Source organism: Bos indicus, chromosome 2 (assembly GCF_029378745.1).
Source record: "Bos indicus isolate NIAB-ARS_2022 breed Sahiwal x Tharparkar chromosome 2, NIAB-ARS_B.indTharparkar_mat_pri_1.0, whole genome shotgun sequence".
In the NCBI taxonomy this organism is placed as follows: Eukaryota; Metazoa; Chordata; class Mammalia; order Artiodactyla; family Bovidae; genus Bos; species Bos indicus.
This window is the reverse complement of record NC_091761.1, coordinates 22129915-22147282: the sequence shown is the minus strand read 5'-3', so window position 1 is coordinate 22147282 and position 17368 is coordinate 22129915. Positions and strand designations below refer to the sequence as shown.

At 43.6% G+C, this 17368-nt stretch overlaps 1 protein-coding gene and 1 long non-coding RNA gene across 7 annotated transcripts in view; one reads left to right on the top strand and one right to left on the bottom strand.

Annotated features, from left to right (window-relative positions):
* The window catches only part of WIPF1 (WAS/WASL interacting protein family member 1), a 128926-nt gene that overhangs the window by 68656 nt on the left and 42902 nt on the right, over window positions 1-17368 (bottom strand). The window contains exon 1 of one of the 2 annotated variants that reach the window (XM_019970587.2): window positions 11019-15255. The exons of the other annotated variant lie outside the window; for it this stretch is intronic. The gene's annotated coding sequence lies outside the window, so the exon portion shown is untranslated. Of the gene's footprint in view, window positions 1-11018; window positions 15256-17368 lie in introns of those variants that run through there. 2 annotated transcript variants of the gene reach the window in all.
* The window catches only part of LOC109566325 (uncharacterized), a 51057-nt gene that overhangs the window by 27555 nt on the left and 6134 nt on the right, over window positions 1-17368 (top strand). For all 5 annotated transcript variants that reach the window (XR_011570785.1, XR_011570784.1, XR_011570783.1 and 2 more), the window contains one exon: window positions 15253-15355. This is a non-coding gene — a long non-coding RNA (uncharacterized lncRNA). The remainder of the gene's footprint in view (window positions 1-15252; window positions 15356-17368) is intronic.

Here is a 17368-nt window from a genome sequence, read left to right as displayed (position 1 = left end):
TTTGCCCTCCTGGGCCCCCATCAAAATCATCAGACTTCCATGATGGTCCAGTGGTTAAGAATCTGCCTGCCAATGAAGGGGACATGGGATCGATTCCTGGTCTGGGAATATTCCACACGTCAAGGGGCAACTCAGCCTGTGTGCCACGACCACTGAAGCCCATGCTCTAGAGCTTATGCTCTGCAACAAGAGAAGCCACTGCAGTGAGAAACCCACACACCTCAACTAGAGAGAGCCTGTGTGCAGCAATGAAGACCCAACACAGCCAAAAATAGATAGATAATTTTTAAACATTTGTCATCACCAGCTCAGTGTTCTGTTTTATTAGGGATGAGACAGGAGTTACAGTCAAAATATCTAACAGCCCATAAGACACAGGCACTAACCAATCCAAACAATGCTGGATGCTGGAGCAGGGTCCTGGGGTACCCCATGCTGTGCCAGGCACTAATCCTTGGTTGCTGAATTATGAGAGAGGTCTTGGGGTGCTGGGCGTGCACTGGGGTGACTACAGTTGGTAATGAGTCACCAACAGGTTTTGAAACATCTTAGTATTTTAGTAACCAGCACAGCTGCACCAGGGCAAACAGTCTAACTATCATCTGCTGAGGTGGGGGCTGTTCTTCCCCAGGGTCCCCATGGAAGGTTCCAGTGTGGGAACTGACCCTGTTGCCCTTCAGCCCTCCGTCTGGCTTGCACTGGAGGGACACAGTCCAGCCCTTCTAAGCCTGGAGCTGAGGTCAATGCCTCCAGTTCCTGGACCACTTCCAAGGCTCTCAGAAGCGCCTGTCAGGCCTCCTCAGGGCTGGCTGGCTTCAGACTCCCAGCTCCCAGGCGCCTTCCAGGAGCAGCGTGGACAGCTGCTGTCAGCTGGCACCAGGGGGCTTCTACACAAGAGAGGGTGGGGTGTTTTCCTGTAGGGCTGATGGAGGGGCATGCTCTTAGCCCACAGCCATCACACCACTCAGGCAGTCCCACCACTGTATGGGGGAAAGATGAAAACAAGAGACTTTTTCTCACGTATCTTCTCATTTCAAGGACTGCTTTAGCAACTACCTGAAATTTTTGAGAGGAGCCCCATGTTTTCGTTCATGATAAGGAGGTCATTCTATGGTACCACTCGGTCTACACTGTTTTACTGAAATGCTCTGGTTGGTTTATTTTGCTAATGCTTCTCGGAAGCAGAGGAGGGGAGGCTTTGGATACTGGTAGCCCTGGGTCTGAATTCTGGCTCCAAGGACTGTAGCCCTGTCCCTTCCCTTCTGAGGCAATGTGTTAGACTGGGTAAAAGTTCATTCATGTTTTTTTGTAACATTGTACAGAAAAGACCGGAATGAACATTTTGGTCATCTCAATAAATATCTCTGTAAATGAGGCTCACACAACACCTGGCTGAGGGTCTAATGAGACAAAGGCAGAACTGATAGATGCTCTTACGGACTGAGCACAAGACTGAGCATAAAAACATTTCATCTCTGTTTCAGGCAGGAACTGCTAGGGTTATTCCAGTGTACCAATTTAGGTCTCTTAAAAATACACCCTTTATGTTCACTCAAGCTGACTAAAAAGCAAACAAAGAATGAATGTAGAGGTCAAAATGTTTGTTTTGTACAAACTTCGATCAAACCCATGAGAACTCAGAATTCTCCCCACTGAATGAAGTTAACATACTTCCTTTTTTCCAGGAAAACAGCTAACATACTTTCATTCATTCATATTTGTGTAACTAGCTAACATTTGCTTAAATTGCAATAAATGCAACATCAATTATCAAGATAATAGTAATAGATACATAAACAGTAAATGATGCAAAGAACCTTACAAGATTTCCAATTGTCTTGACATAAACACAAAGAAACACTTGATTTGTTTAAATACTGAGCATCTGAACAAAAATAAACTTTGCTTTTGCCTACTTTGCTAAAAATTTCTTTTCTTAAAATAAGAATGATGGGGACTTCCCTGGCGGTCCAGGGATGAAGACTCTGCATTTCTACTGCAGGGGGTGCAAGTCTGATCTCTGGCGAACTAAGATACTGCATGTGGTGTGGCCAGGAGAAAAAAAAAAAAAAGATTTATGGATCCCTGAGGCTTAAGCAGTAAAAGGCAAGGCCTAAAACAAAAATCCTGATCCTTCCACTCTCATTTACTCAAGTAAACACTCTCTGATTTCAGTCCCAGAAATCAATCAATGAGTAAGTCCTTAAGCAGAGTCCTAGTTCCTATTTTTATAGGAGTTTTAGAAGTTGCAGATGTATTTAGAAGTAACATCCAACCATTAAGACCATTAAGGAAGATTAATTTCTTCTGGAATTCTGTTTCCTATGTGTAGACACATATCCAACTGCCTACTCAACATCTCCATGTGATGTCTGTTTAACAGACCTCCATGCTCAGCACAAACTAAGCTCCACAGACCTGCCCTCCACTCCACCCACCTTGCTCTACTTACAGGCTTCCTCATCTCAGTCTGATGGCACTTTGATTCCTCCTAGGCCTAGGGCAAAGTCCTTGGAGTCTTCCTTGATTCCTCTCCTACTTACCATCATTCAATCCAACAGTTAATTTCGTTCCACCTTCAAAACAACCAGGCTCTGCAGTATTCACAATAGTCAAGACATGGAAGCAGCCTAAATGTCCATCAACAGATGAATGGACAAAGAAGATGTGGTCCATGTATAAATGGAATACTACTCAGCCACAAAAAGGAATGAAATAATGCCACTGGGAGCAACATTGATGGGACCAGGGATTATTATACTAAGTGAGGACAAATACCATATGATGTCACTTAAATGTAGAATCTAAAATACAACACAAATGAACATATCTACAAAGCATAGACTGTTTCTCTATGTCTGTGTCACAGACACAGAGAAAAGACTTGTGGTTGCCAACAGGCAAGTGGGGAGGGTTAGACTGGGAGTTTGGGACTAGCAGATGCAAACCATTACATATACTATGGAAAAACAGCAAGGCCCTATTGTACAGCACAGGAAACTCTATTCAATATCCTGCAATAAACCATAATGGAAAAGCACATAAATAATAATAAATATATATATATAACTGAATCACTGTGCTGTACACCAAAAACTAATACAACATTGTAAAACAACAATACTTTGACCAAGAAAAACAACAAACAAAAAACAGACCTTGATTAATCCTCACCACCCCTAGTGTTGCGCCCCTGGTCCACGGCACTGTCATCTCTCACCAGATATTGCAATGGCCTCTCTCTTCAACTCTTGCTGTCCTGTACTGTATTCTCAACATAGGAGCCAGAGGCATCCTTTAAAGAGCAAAGTCAGAGCATCAACTCTCCATGGCTCAAAGTCCTCCCAAAATTCCCCTCATTCTTGAGTGGAAGCTAGCGTCCTACATGGGCCTGGAAGGCCCTCCAGGACTCCTCCCTACTTCCCTCCTCCTCACTTGGTCCAGTCACACCAGCTCCTCCTCATTCCTTGAATACATCAGATCTGCTCTGCCTCAAGGCCCTAGGTAACTAACTGCAAGGCGAATTCTCTCACCTCTTCCAAGTTCTCACTCCAATGCCACCTTCTCTGTGACAATTACCCTACCCACCCCACTTAAATCTGTACGCCCACCAATGCCTTCCTGCATGTCTTCCTTAGTCCTTGTTACTTTCTAACCTGGGAACAGACTATGTAACATCCTATTTTATTAGGTTTACTATTATTATCCACATCTCCCACCTAGAATATAAGATCTACATGGAAGGTGCTCAAAAAATATTTCTGAATTAAGGGAAAATGCCCTTCGAAAGGCAAAAACAAACAAACAAACAAAACAAAACCCCATAAATTATCAAGAGTCCAAAAAGGGCTTGTAATGTTCAATTGCAGGACCTGTATATTACATTTTATTTTCTTGTAATACTTACGGCAATTTAAAGAGGAGGGACAAAGAACTAGGACTGACACTGAGGAGAGTTTGCTGCTTGCCCAGGAAGACCCTGTGGAGGGGCATTCCCGGGGGGGTGGGGGCTGGATCACCACACTTCCAGCTCAGGGACTTCACCTAAAGGTCCCCAAATCTTCTTACCTAGAGGCCCCCAAATCTCCTTCTTATCGGGAACCAGAGGGCTCAGACTCAGAATGACTGACCCACCTTACAAATTCACGAGAGGCTCCCAGGCACACCAGGATTCACAAATGATGGCATTACTTTCCAGTGACCATGGCCACTGTCCAGAATATACTCCTCTGAGATAATGGTATCCAGGAAACTGATGTACTTTTTCTGAAGGGATCTTGGAATCAGGGCTAAGGTTGAGCAAGCCTCTTGGAGGCTACTTAATCTGGGCCATGGTGAGTCCTAATCTTCATCCATGCTACCCAAGGGACAACCCCCTCTTACTCCACAGTCCTGTCCACAATATTGAGGGTCTCTCTTTTTGGCCAACCCTGGGCAACACTGGGGATTTTTCCTTTCTGGGCTGTCCTTTTCTTTGCTCCATGGGAGCCATCACTGCATACAAACTTTCTCCAGGTAGGATAGATTAGGTGTCTACTGTCAAGGTTACACCCATATTGCTGTGGCTCCTTCCAGGAACAGAGGTCATTTAGCTGGAGTTTTGTGAGCCCATAAACTCCTCAGTCTCTTGGCCTGCTCTTTTTTAGGCATGGGTCTGGCCTCTGTAGAGCCTAGAGGGGCACTGACATCAATGTCAAGTCCTTGGGAGTTCTCAACACTGCTGCCCATGCCAGAGTCAGGAGCCTTGATCCACGTCCCCACTGTCACTAACTAGCTTTGTCAACCAGGACAAACCTCCTAGCCATTCTGGGTCTCCGTTTCCAAATCTAAAAATGATAGGATTGAACCCATGACTTATGTGTGTGTGTGAGTCTCTCAGTCCTGTCTGACTCTTTGCGACCCCATGGACTGTAGGGCCTGCCAGGCTCCTCTGTTCATGGAACTCTCCAGGCAAGAATTCTGGAGTGGGTTGCCATTTCCTTCTCCAGGGGATCTTCCTGACCCAGGGATGGAACCCCGGTCTGCTGCATTGCAGGCAGATTCTTTACTGTCTGAGCCACTGACTGAACCCTTGAAGGTTCCTTCTATTTCTAAAAACCCAGAGTTCTGTTTTTTTATCTATCTCTTTAAGTTTTGAATAGTGACAACAGCATCCAAAATCCTCTTTCTGAAACTTTCCCCAAGGCCAGATGTTCCTGGCACTGAAGTAAGAGAAAAAAATAGTTTTTGAATAACCTAACATTTTTGTCTTTTGGAGCAAATTATCCTCTGGCCTTTTCAATTCCCCTTCCCCTATTGCTACTTCCTTATGAATCCTTAAAAGCAGTTTTTAAAAAGTAAACTGTCTATTCTACCCTTCCAGATTCACCACGATTTATCTTATAATAACATTATTTCCTCCCCAATTATTTTCCCTACATAAAACCTCTCAAACACTTTGATTCTGGCAACTGTGCTTATTCATCAGCCTTGATTTGCAGGGAAAAGCATTAAATGTTCCAAGGAAGTAGCACATAAAGCTTAGAGGCAGGGCTGGGGGAGGAAGTAAGCTGTCCATGCAGGTGAGTTCTTTCCTGAGCCTCAGTCTTCAGGAGGTGATGGGCATTTTAGGCGGGACTGAGAGTTAAGCACAGAAAGAAGAGGGGCATACAAAGGGAAGGAAAGAAAGAGTGAAGGCGCAAGTCTGCTTTGAAAGAGCTTTCAGGCGAAGCCCTGGTGGCAGCCCATCAAGAATGCTCAGTTGGTTAAATGACTTCTGGAACTGAGACTTTCCTAAGAAGCCACACCGCAGTGAGAGGGCGGAGCTGGCGCCTTCTGTGCAACTGTCTGCGTAGCAAGCTGCTGAGGTATTGGGCAGCCCCTCCACTGGTCCCACTCCCAGTTTCCAGGAGGCAGGATCATTCTACAGGTCTCTAAAGCCTTCAAGGAAGACCAGATCTTTTTGTAGCCAGCCTGGAAATCAAAAATGCTCCAAACCACCCCTTAAAAAGTCAGGTATTTATTGAAAGAATAGCAATTCACTAGCAGACCCTCCAAATGAATCTATAGGCATAATACATGAATAACTTCCTAGCTTGAAGTTAGCAGCATATTCTAAATAATTGTAGGTGCCAAGATATCATCGAATGACTTTTAATTGAGGAAGCATCTCCAGGAGATAGTGAAGGATAGGGAATCCTGGCATGCTGCCGTTCATGGGATCCCAAAGAGTCTGACACGACCTAGCAACCGAACAACAACATGTATGTATGGGTGTGTGCAAACATGTATCCTGATATTAAAAAAACAAAAGACTTTGTTTTTAAGTCACACTAGGATTACAAACCAATACAATGAGTGAACCTCAAATATGACATATTATTAAAACCCAGACACAAACAAAAGTAGGAAGCAAGCCTAACTCATACCAGAAAATATCAAAAACAGACACTCTGGTAAGTATCCAGCTAGTTAGTCTCAAAGCAGTAACTTCTAATTAGTATTGACAAATTACAATGGGGGTGGTGTATGAATACCTCCTGGTGAAACTGGCATGGGATATCATGTACACCAGGAAGAGCTGCTGCTGAAGTTTGCTCGTTCGTTGCATCATAACAGGGTTCCACCTCCAGGATTCCTCTCGTCCTAGTTTATTTATTTATTTATTGAGAAAAAGTTTTCTCTGTCTCTCAGTAACAAACAAATGCAAGCATTTTGGTCATTTTCCAACACCCTTTTGAGACGGGTGGAGAACAGCACCAATTTTCTAACTGATGAAGAACTGGAGGGAAACTGAAATGGCAGAGGCAAGAATCAGTCAGGTACACAGGCAGTCTGTTCCCTCATCTCGACGGTACTTCATTTAGAAGTCAGTGCCTCCAGCACAAGCAGTGCCCACAGGACTGTGTCCCTCTGCCCATCACATCTTCCCTACCAGCTCCTTCCTGAAAGTCTGAATCGAAACAAACAGCATGGCCACAACTCCAGAAGAGTCCCACTGCTCTTATTCCTTTTCCTGGGACAACAGCTCAATTCCTCTTTGGGTCCTTACTACCCAGAAGCAAAATACTTTTTTTTTTTTTGAGGCATTCATGAAGAAAAATGACAATGGTTTTGTAATCTGAGGCATCTTTGAGTCTGTGCGTTTGGAGGGAGGGTGGTATAGGAAGACATAATTACTAGATGATTCTCAGAAAGTATTTTTATCCCAGCATGGAGTTCAGTTTTAGTCAACAGAATTGAGGATAAGGCTTTTTCCTGAAGTTTACATAGCTAAAAAAGTATAAAGTATGGAAAGAATAAAAACCACTACCCTAAGCTCTTCCCTTTCTTTCCCTTCCCTTCACTTTTGTCAGTTTTCAAAAACCAAACTGCTTATAAGCTGAAAATGACTGAAACTTTGTGTAGCACTCTGAAGAGTTAAGATAAAAATTATACTGTTGAAAAAAAAATATTATTGAAATTCATGCTCTTTCCCAAGGGTGGAGGTCACAGGAGGCAGCTGGTGCCAGTAGATGATATGAACATTAGAACCTGAACATGCAATACTTTAAAAAATCTATAGTTCTCTAAATATCCAGAATATATGAAGAACCTTAAAGTTCAACAACCAAATACCAAATAACCTCACTGAGAAACAAGCAAGGGACTTGAACTGGTATTTCTCCAAAGAGGACACACAAATGCCAACAAGCATATAAAAGGATGCTCAATGTCACTAATTGTTAGAAAAATGCAAATCAAAACTGAGATATCATCTTACATCCTTTAGGATGGCTGTGATGGGAGGGGAAAAAAAGCAGAAATTAACAAGTATGAGCTAGGTTTTGGAGAAAATGAAACCCTGGGGCAGTGTTGGTGGGAATGTAAAAAGGTACAGCTGCTGTGGAAAACAGTATGGCAATGCCTCAAAAAATGAAAAATAGAAATACCATATGATTCACCAATACCACTTTGGAGTATATATACAAAAGAAATGAAACCAGTATCTCAGACAGGTATGCGTATACCCATGCTCACAGCAGCATTAGTGAAAATAGCCAAAGGCAGAAGTAAGCTAAATGTCACCCACAGATGAATGAATACAGAAAACGTGGTATATCTAACAGACTATACTATACAGCCTTACAAAGGAAGGAGATTTTGACACATGCTACCACATGGATGAATGTTGAAGACTTTATGCTAAGTGAAATACAGCAGTCATAAGAAGACAAATATTGTATCATTTGTATGAAGTATCTGGAGTAGTCAAACTCATAGAAACAGAAAGTAGAATGTGGGTGTCAGGGGCTGGGGGGGAGGGGAAACGGAAAGTTGTTTCATGGCTACAGAGTATCCATTTTCAAAATGAAGAAGTTCTGAAGATGAGTTGTACAACAAGGTAAATACATTTAATGCTACTGAACTACACACTTAATAGTTAAAGATGGTAAATTTTATGTGTGTGTTACCACAGTTAAAAAACCAAATCTATGCTCCCAATATTTCCCAGTATGGCAATGATGATAACAATACCTCTCCCATGCCCAGAACTTTTCTGATGTCTGCTGATGTCAACACAGCAAGACGGCCAAGGATGAACTCAACTGTAAAGGTTGCACTCATCAGTTTTATTATTTTCTTCTTCTCTACTAGCATGAATATTTTGTATATCTCACCCTTTCACTCCTCTGAAGCCCAAGCCACTCCAATATCTGTAGATGCTGATTCTGAAGTGTTACCCTGTATTATCTGAGATTCTGGGGAAAAGAGGCCTGCCTCTATGTCAGGGTGCAGGAGAAGAGGGATTGTGAAGTCAGCCCCTTCCTCTTCTTATTTAGAGAATTCAGTGACATGCCCATGTAGTCCCTCCCCATAAAATTCAGCATTTTTCAACTCCAGATAAAAGGTGACCATTTATGTTTCTACTTTTGACCTCCACATTGAACTGGCGGCACTTCCTGTCTAAGAATTACATATGAAATTAACATTCCAGGTGTTATCCACCATCCAGCAGGATCTAGCACCTTCTGCGCCTCTGAGTCCTCCTTCTTTTTTTTTTTTTAGAACCACTTTCAGGTTTGGGGGTCAGAGACTTTGCACAGTAATGACACTTTATAAACCTTGTCTTGCATCTCAAACATAAAGGAACAAGGGGAATGTGGAAAGCTAGAGGAATGGATGGGCAGAGAACAGATGCCCCAAGGAGAAAGGGAAAGAGCTTTCAGAAGGATCCATCCCGAAAAAAGATGTCAAGTCCATCTGGAAAGCATTTAAAGAAATAAAAAACCCTTTTCTGCTATGAGCAGCAGATTAGCAGAATACAAAACTCTCTGAACAATAAACCTCTAGGACCAATTAAAAAATCAAAACAAAACTGAAAGAAGAGCTCCTTCTAGGCATGTCCAGCTACCACGAAGATGTAAGCCTCTTTCTGCTGTTCAGGGGTGCGCCTGGTGCCATATGCAAGAGACCTCTCCACCGCAGTTCCCTTCCATGTGGCTCCTCTAGGCATTTATTTGTGCAAAGGACTCCAATACCAAGAAAGTCCAATCTCCCCTCTAGCCCCTCCCGGTGACTGGAAACATGGGCTGCCTCCCTCAGAGCCAGTATAGGGTTTCCAGAAGCACCAGGGCTGAGATCTCTAACTTCCAATCCTCTCATAGTCTGTCAGTTTCCTCACCATCTTCTTGCACAACATAGTAGCAAAAAAATGAAAAAAATGTGGCAATCTGAGGATATCATCAACAATTTTCTCTTGCCTCATAGTTTTGGTTATTTTGCATTACTAGGATATAAACAACACGTGAGTCCGCTAACCCCTCACCCCACTGTTGTTCTTTCTTTCAGCACACTTTGTAGAACCCTCTGGGCTGGGATGGAGACAGGAAACAGGAAGCTCCCAAACCCGGGCTCTGCTCTGCTTTTCTCTCTCTACCTCTATTAACACATGAACACGGCTATGAAAGAAGATTAGTCTGTTTTCAAATGGTCCAGGAAAAAAACTCTTCGCTGGCTAACCTGTTCTAGTGCTTAGTAAGAGCCCAAGAAGGTAGTGACTTCCTTCCTGTCACTCAGATTTGAGACATTTTCCTTTTTTCTTCGGGTCTGAAAGTGGCAGGCCATTGTGTAAGAGCCTTTTATTGAAAGTTCCTTATTAAACTGCCCCTCATGAGATGAATCCTCTTGGGCCATTTAGCTGTATCTGGGCTCTAATTTCCAATGCTTCAACCATCTCTCGGGTTCTGCTCTAGACGCCTCAGATCTTCCTCTCTGGAGAACAGGCTGAAGACACAAAGCTCTGGTAGCAGGCAGACCTCATGGCTCCTGCACACCCAGAACATGACAGCTCCAAGCTGTGTTCTCAGACCCGGGGTGGGGGCAGGGCAGGCAGGGGCCTTCCTCATCCCCCATTCAAACTGCCCGCACCCCTTTACTTCCATTTTCAATAAAAGGAGGAAATTTTTAAAACAAATGTAGAAGACAAGTAGGAAGGAAGAGAGCATAAAAAATTTAAAAGGGAACTTAAGAATTTATAAAGATATGAGAAACAATTTTAACAGGAAATACAAGCCAAAAGATTCATTCCACCACACGAAAAAAAGTGCATAAAAGCAACAGACTTTTGCATAGTCTTATAGCCTGTTTGTCCACACAATACTGCCGCATTTTCTACTGCCCTTTGAACACCCTGAGACTGCCCGCAAACACAAGCTGATGTGTCCTGGTTTATGCTAACAGGTGACCTTGATGAGAGGCTTAGCTAAATTCCATGAAATAAGTAATTTAAGGACCATGTGAAGGTTTGTTTTTTAGGGCACAGAGGTTCTGAACAGGGAAGCAAGAGGTTCTGACAATTTCATTTTCATAATAAGGGCTTGATGCTTGTTCCTCTAACGGCGCGTGGCCACCAGCTACACCCCGGCTCTTACATTCAAAGCTGGAGCAATTTCTTCATGTCGCAAAAAAAGCGTTCAAGGCAGTTTAAGGAAAGAGAACCAGTTAGGTATTTTAGAGCGGCTAAAAAGATTTTTCGGCGGGGGGGAAGGAGCACTGACCTGCGTTGTTCTAATCCGCTGAAAACGGCCAAGTTCTCGAGCTCCCCTGCTGTCCTGCAGTCGGCTTCCTGTAAGTGTTGCATGTGACATTAGACTTCCTCACTGCACCTTCTCTGACTTGTTCAAGGAGCGGTCAGAGACATGTGATAAGATCGCCTCCCTGCCTACTTCACGCTGGGGTAACCCTGTGTCTCAAGAAATGGCTGTGTCCCCAAAGGGGTCCCCAGCTGGCCCCAGACATCCCCAGGGCTCAGGTAAAGAGGAGAGAAGCAAGGGGGTGGGGTGGGGGAGGCAGGGAACAGTGGTGTCTGGGCTCCTGGCTCTTCTGATGCCATGAGGCTCTTGGGCCCCCCGGGTAGCCCCACCTTGGGGAAGGGTGGCCCCTGGGAAGGGCAGCCAGCTCACGGTGGAGCCTGGAGCTTGGGCGCTGGCCTGTCACCAGGATGGGCCCAGTGCCACGGCCCTGGGGACTGCTGAGGAAGGGCGGCCATGAGCTGCACCCAGGGCGTCCCCAGGATCCTCTCTGGAGGCCGCCAGCATGGGCGAGCACACCCAGGGCCTGGCTCACGTTCTTCTGCACCGCGCAGCCACAAGGGCCACTCAGCCTGAGTATCCTGGGCCAGTCTCAAGTTCACGTCCAGTCTAGTTAGTCCTGCTGTCGGACAGTGTGCCCTAACTTTGGGTTCAGCAAACAAAGCCACGGTACTCTCTGTCTCCCAGGGCTACATAACTGGTACACATTTCCCACTTGCTGGTCTCCAAAATATGCCAGCCTTTTGGTTTCTCCTGAAAGGTTGACTTCATCTTCCTGTGGGATGGATGGGGTTCCTAGTGGCATGTGAGCCCTGACTGTGGGGGGCCCTGATGCTGGCCTGCCAAGAGCACCAGGGAGAGTGCCCTTCTGTGCCCCCAGCAGGGGTGAGGCCTGGAGCAGAGCTGAGGCAGGACCAAGCAGGAACGTCAAGGGTGCCATTCTAGCCTGCTTGTTCCTGTGGTCAGTCCCCTCCTCTCCTCTTTTATAATTCCTCGAGCCCTCTGGAGGGCCAACACACTGGAATTTATGGATGTAGGCAGTGGTGTGTGGAAGTGAAACAATGTCTTGGACCAAGGGGAAAATAGTCTGTAATTTATACAACCTGACTCAGTGCAGAAACCCCAATGACTGTTTCTATTTGGCTACCCTGGCGTAATTCTTTTTTTTTTTTTTTTTTAAATGCTTTTAAAGGGATTTTTTTTTTCTTTTTAGTTGTTTTTTATAAAGGTAACTGTAGACAAGCCTACTGTTCCAAGTCTTGAAAATATGACCCTGTAATTCCCCAAAGAAGTTTTCCATGTGAGAACACCAAGTGAGGAAATGGATCCTGGGAGTCAGGACTTTGGATAACACGAAACTCTGCAGTCTCACCACATGAGTGCCTTTCTGGCTTTGAAAACACACATAACTGTTTTTACCATTCTGACAGCTGATGGCTGGTTTTCTGACTGAACTGTACAGTTAGATTAGCCATCTGAGTCAACATGGCTAAAAGCACAGCCATCACTTTAAAAAGAATAATGGTAAAACTTGGCCATCTTGGAAAAACAAAATACTCCATGGATGAGAAATAATAATGAATCGACTTGAATATATTTAGAAGTGTCACATTCTGGGATAAGCTGCCAGTTCCCTTTTTTAAAACTAAGCAGTTACATATGTTCTACTTCAATCATGCTCTGTGTGGAATTTTCAATGGTCTCAACAAAATACATTATAACTTCCCTTAAAATTTCCTAACCTGGCTTCCTGTCCATGCTTTTTGTTTTTTCTGTTTAGGTATTAAAAGAATTTTAACAACTTTGTCTTTTAGAGCAGTTGTAGATTTACAGAAAAATCAAGAAGATAGTCGGGTTCTCATTCTGTACCCAAGCTCCCTGATATTAAAATCTTACATTTAGTACGATAGATAAAGAGAAATTAAGAAACCAAAACTGATACATTATTAACTAAGGACCATAGGTTATTTCAGTTCAGTTCAGTCGCTCAGTCGTGTACAACTCTTTGCAACCCCATGAACCATAGCACTGCAGGCCTCCCTGTCCATCAGCAACTCCCGGAGTCCACCCAAACCCATGTCCATTGTGTCGGTGATGCCATCCAACCATCTCATCCTCTGTCGTCCCCTTCTCCTCCTGCCCTCAATTTTTCCCAGCATCAGGGTCTTTTCCAATGAGTCAGCTCTCCGCATCAGGTGGCCAAAGTATTGGAGTTTCAGCTTCAGTATCAGTCCCTCCAATGAACACCCAGGACTGATTTCCTTTAGGATGGACTGGTTGGATCTCCTTCCAGTCCAAGGGACTCTCAAGAGTCTTTTCCAACACCACAGTTCAAAAACATCAATTCTTAGGCGCTCAGCTTTCTTCACAGTCCAACTCTCACATCCATACATGACCACTGGAAAAACCACAGCCTTGACTAGACGGACCTTTGTTGGCAAAGCAATGTCTCTGCTTTTTAATATGCTGTCTAGGTTGGTCTTAACTTTCCTTCCAAGGAGTAAACGTCTTTTAATTTCATAGCTGCAATCACCATCCGCAGTGATTTTGGAGCCCAGAAAAATAAAGTCAGCCACTGTTTCCACTGTTTCCCCATCTATCGGCCACGAAGTGATGGAACCGGATGCCATGATCTTGGGTTTTCTTAATTTTTCCCCATGTCCTTCTTCTGTCGCAGAAATCCCATCCAGGATACAACATTACGTTTAGTCATCGAGCTTACTTAGGCTCCTCTTAGCTGTGACAGTTTCTCAGACTTTGCCTGATTTTGATGACCTCGACAGTTCTGAGGAGTACTGGTCAGGTATTTTGTAGAAGGTTCCACAGTTGGGATCTGTCTAATGTTTTTCTCATCATCAGACAGGGTGATTGGGTTGTTTAGAGAAGACCACAGAGGTAACGTGCCATTTTAATCACATTACATCATGAATATTTACTGTCAACGTAATTTCACACTGTTGATCGCAGCCTTGATCACCCAACGTAATGCTTGTCATGATTCTCCACGGAAGGTTGCTCCTCACCCTCTTCTCTACTGTTACACTTTGGAGAGAAAAGCTTAAGGGTGGAGTATCTATATAAATTATTTTGAATTTTTCTGCACAGAAGACTTATCACTTCTCCCCATATATTTTCAGTCATTTTTTTATATCAGTATGGTCTCACAGATATTCATTTCATACTTTGGGTTATAATTCAACACCATTTTGCTAACTGTTGCTCAGATCAATCTCCTTTGGCTGGTGGGAGCTCTTTCAGTGGGCTCCTTGTTCCTTTGATATTCTCCTGTCAATACTGTTTCTTGGTTTTTGTTTTTGAGCATTTCATTATTTTCTGGCACTAAAATACACTCCATGCTTATCAAATATAGTTCTTCCCCAGCTGTCCATGACATTTTTTGTCTTGACACATGAATGAAAGAAAATAAATCTATGGGCCTGAGAAAACTTTTATGTACCTTCAATTTTCATTAGTTCTGTCCCGTGTATTAGTAAATGCTTTTTGAATTTTTGAAGACTTTTTTTATATGTACCATTTTTAAAGTCCTTATTGAATTTGTCACAATATTGCTTCTGTTTTATATTTGGGTTTTTTTGCCACGAGGCATGTGGACCCTTAGCTCCTCAAGCAGGTATCTGACCCACACCCCGTGCATTAGGGAAGGCAAAGTCTTAACCACTGGACCACCAGGGAAGTCTCTAGTAAATATTTTAAAAATTGCTTTTATAAACTTAGTCCTATCTTCTACCAGCAAGAAAATGCCAAAACACCAACCGAGTGAGATTCTGCATTTCCTTAATTCCAAGACACATGTTTTTTTTTTTTTTTTTTCCCCATATTCTAACATTTCTGGAAACAAAGTGTACATTTAATACAATGTCCTTGCCCCTACCTCCTCGCCTGTCATAAATTTAATGGTCCACCTTACAGCTGATGGTGTCTTGGGAATGGAGGGAATATAGCAGTTAGTTATTTGGACTACAGACATTATTTAACTACTTTCACTGATTTTTCTTTCCCCCACTGAACAAATACTTTGACTAAAGTGGTTTGATGTGTAGCATCTACAGATTTTTACCTGTTTCCAGACACAATCTAACTTTACCTCAGATCACAAATTCCCATCAAGTGTTAAATTCTTTTCAACTTTTTACGGATTTAAAATCTGACTCCTTTTATGTCTACCCTGACACTTTTTCAGGATCTTGGACTCCATCATCATGCCTGAGGAGCCTAACAGTGACAGCAAGTGGCTGCAGGAGTGATGTCTCACGCCTGTGGATGAGGACTAAACGAGCTTACTGGTCAGAACCAGATCTGAAAGGCCTCCCTAGTTCCACCTCTCCACTCAGGGAAGCCACCCAGCTACAGAACGGCAAAACTGGCTATTCTGTTCTCTGTGGCTGGGAACTCACGAACTGCTGCTGCTTTGGGAGTGTCACGCTTTATAGCTTTTTTTTCTTTTAATGGACAGAAACTTGTTCACCCAGTCACCATGGCCATATTTCAGTCACAGATAAAATGCCCAATCTTTTCATCCAGGCAGGAGAACTTGGATACTCTAAATACTGTTTTCTGTCCTGTGCTATGTTAAGTCACTTCAGTTGTGTTTGACTCTTTATGACCCTATGAATTGTAGTCCGCTAGGCTCCTCTGTCCATGGGAATGCTCCAGGCAAGAATACTGAAGTGGGTTGCCCTCCTCCAGGGGATCTTCCTCACCCAGGGATTGAACTCGGGTCTCCTGCCTTGGCAGGCAGATTTTTTACCATCTGAGACATATGTGTAAAATGTACTAAGATACTGATGTACTAGGTGCCCTAGTCATCTCACTAGCATTCAGAAGACGTTGGAAGAGTTGCCACACTGACTTTTTAGGCAGCTCTTACCACATGCAGTTGTCCCTTGGTATCTGTAGGAGATTGCTTCCAGGACCACCCCCCCAGCCACCCCATCCCGACAAATCCGAGGATGCTCAAGTCCCTTAAGTCAGCCCTGTGTATCCATGGTTCCACACTGGTGCACAGAGAGGGCCTAGTGTACTTTGATTTAATTCTCACAGCAATCCTGTGATCCCCACTTCACAGAGAAGTAGTCAAATTAGAGGGGCTAAATAACTGCTCAGGGGCCACTGATAAGTTTGAAGCTGGAGATTCAGCTGACTGCTATTCTTTGCTGTAGATGATTTACCATCTATAACTCACAAACGGGCACTTTACTGAATATAGTTCTATTCTCTAATTAATTTTTGCACATGCTTTTCATCTCAGCCAAAGCTAAGTGACAGTGAGGACAGAAACAATGTCTTTTGCTTGTTTTGGCCACATTATGCAGCATGTGGGATCTTAGTTCCCCAACCAAAGACTGAACCTGTGTCCCCTGCATTGTAAGGCAGACCACTAGACCACCATGAAAGATCCTAGGACAGTGTCTTTTACCCCATTAACTCTGCCTCATTCCAGCAACTGTCTGTTAACTCTGCACTTCTGCCTTACTGGTAATCAAATTTTTTATTAGAAAAAAATCACAATTTTTCTAATAAAAGTAAATAATTAAGCTTCATAATTTCCCTCCCCACTACATTATTATTTTTCAGTTATTAGCTTCTTAAATTTTAAACTTATTTTGTTCCTTTTCACTCCTTTAAATAAAAGGCTTAACTTTTTATCTAACTATATTTTTAGTATCAGATCAGACCAGATCAGTCACTCAGTCATGTCTGACTCTTTGCGACCCCATGAATCGCAGCACGCCAGGCCTCCCTGTCCATCACCAACTCCCAGAGTTCACTCAGACTCACGTCCATTGAGTTGGTGATGCCATCCAGCCATCTCATCTTCTGTAGTCCCCTTCTTCTCTTGCCCCCAATCCCTCCCAGCATCAGAGTCTTTTCCAATGAGTCAACTCTTCGCATGAGGTGGCCAAAGTACTGGAGTTTCATCTTCAGCATCATTCCTTCCAAAGAAATACCAGGGCTGATCTCCTTCAGAATGGACTGGTTGGATCTCCTTGCAGTCCAAGGGACTCTCAAGAGTCTTCTCCAACACCACAGTTCAAAAGCATCAATTCTTTGGCGCTCAGCCTTCTTCACTGTCCAACTCTCCCAATCCATACATGACTACTGGAAAAACCATAGCCTTGACTAGACGAACCTTTGTTGGCAAAGTAATGCCTCTGCTTTTGAATATGCTATCTAGGTTGGTCATAACTTTCCTTCCAAGGAGTAAGTGTCTTTTAATTTCATGGCTGCAGTCACCATCTGCAGTGATTTTGGAGCCCAGAAAAATAAAGTCTGACACTGTTTCCTCATCCATTTCC